The 2130-nt window shown below is 47.6% G+C and overlaps 1 protein-coding gene across 1 annotated transcript in view; it reads left to right on the plus strand.

Annotated features, from left to right (window-relative positions):
* Window positions 1-2130, plus strand: part of RFX8 (regulatory factor X8) — an 84560-nt gene that overhangs the window by 48224 nt on the left and 34206 nt on the right.

Genomic DNA, 2130 nt, shown 5'->3' on the forward strand with positions numbered 1-2130 from the left:
TGAGAGGCTGAGATCGGTTTTTTAAACAAACGAAGGGCCTGGGGCTTTTTGTTTTTGTAATGAAAAGTAAATGTGCAGTGTGTAACATATGAGAAGGCTCCCCGCACCAAATCCAGCACACTTCCCTCCCTGCTGCCTCCCCAGGGTCACATCATTCACATGGAATCAGCCTCCCTCAGACTCCAGTCGTGGTTAGTTGGCAACCAGATTGAGACTTGGCCCTGGCCACCATTGCTGACCTCCCAGTTGCATTGCAGCCACAATGCTTTCTTATTGTCTAGGGGAGGGTGTGTGTGTGTGTGTGTGTGTGTGTACAGCTTTGTTTAGCCCATTTCTATTCTCGACCTCTTAGGCAAAATCTCTGGTTAACATGTCTCAAGGAAAACCTCCCCCTGCCCCATTGTTTTCTTGATAGACCATTTCTGTTCTATTTCATGGAGATTCTGAAATCAATCACACAGTTTGGGATTACTTTTCAGGATATATGGAAACGAATCCTTACCCTCAGCCCTACCCCCGACGTGTACACCGCACGCGTATACACCACCACCCCCCATGCACACATACACTCAGCTTTTCCAACTTAGTGTATTAAAGGCCTTTAAAAGGCTCCTAAAACTGTGCCTTCGACATTCTGTCCCTTTGTTCTCCCATCCCTCTGTTCCTTTGCCAGGACATGAGCTCAGGGGGCTGCCTCAGCGGGGCTGTGGGACTGTGGGCTCACAGCTGGCGGGTGTGTGCAGACAGGCAGAAAGAAGCAGAGGGTTCATCTTGCACGCCACACCACCCCTGAGGAAAGCCAGCTCACAGGATGCTGTTGGCCTGCCAACTGTGGGCACCACAAACCTAGTGATGTCAGAGAGGACACCAGCTGTTCCTTCCAAGGTCTCTCCAGCCCCAAGACGGAGCGTCTCCATGTGAGCCTGTGCGTTCACAGTGTGGAGACGGTCTTGGAAGCAGGAGCTGGGCCTCCCTCTGCCCAAGGCTCCCTACGAGGCCTCTAGCGAGCCCCACAGGGTCTCACTCTGAGATACTAATAAGATATCCAAGTTGCAACCCGCTTTTTTGGCCCTGACCACCCGACAGTTTTCCCGGCTGGTTAGAACTTGTTAAGGTTTTAAAATATGTATGCCTTACATCATTGTTGTCTAGCAGCTTTAAAATATATTTGTGTGCTGAGACACGACATCCCTCACTGACCCATAGTGCTATGGGGACAACAGTGGAGACACAATGTGGGAATTGAGCCCGCTCTGACCCCACCGCACTGAGACAAAACACTGAGAGCGTGCAACAGAACAGCAAGGGGAGCAGAGCAATGAAGTCCCCAAGGAATACCAAAAATAGACTGTGGGGCCAGGGCGAGGCACCCCATCAGACTCAACCGGAAAACGCTCCTAAATGTCAACAAACAGACCTTGAACTATTTATAGGCTTCTCTTTTTTTGTCCTTGTTGTTATTTTCTTTGCTTTTCTTGCTTTGTTTTGCTCTGTCTTGTTTTTGTGCTTATTATTGTCTCTGCATGCCTATCTAGATAAAGTAGGCGGGATAAACAATTCAGAAGAGAAAACAGGACCAAAGGTTCTGGAGGGGATACACAGGAGAGGGGGAGGGGGGCACAGGAAGTGGGTGTAAACAAACCCAAGGACAAGGGAACAACAAGTGATCCAAAATCGATGGCGAGGAGGATGTAGGAGACCTGGTAGGGTGTGATCAAGGGTAATGTAACCGAGAGGAATTACTGAAACCCAAATGAAGGCTGAACATGATAGTGGGATGAGAGGAAAGTAAAATGAAAGGGAAGAACTAGGAGGCAAAGGGCATTTACAGAGGTGTAAATACAGGCATGTACATATGTAGATATATTTTTATATGACGATGGGGAAATAGATCAATGTATATATAATTATAAGTTTATATTAAGGTAGCAGATGGACATTGGGCCTCTGTTCAAGTACTCCTTCAACACAAGAACACTTTGTTCTATTAAACTGGCATTCCATGATGCTCACCTTCACAACACGATCGCTGAAGACAAAGCAAGGGCATAAGCAAATGTAGTGAAGAAAGCTGATGGTGCCGGGCTATCAAAAGACATAGCATCTGGGGTCTTAAAGGCTTGAAGATAA

The sequence above is a fragment of the Echinops telfairi genome, unplaced genomic scaffold (genome assembly GCF_000313985.2).
Source record: "Echinops telfairi isolate 266 unplaced genomic scaffold, ASM31398v2 ScPeMD7_7467;HRSCAF=8505_1, whole genome shotgun sequence".
Classification (NCBI taxonomy): Eukaryota; Metazoa; Chordata; class Mammalia; order Afrosoricida; family Tenrecidae; genus Echinops; species Echinops telfairi.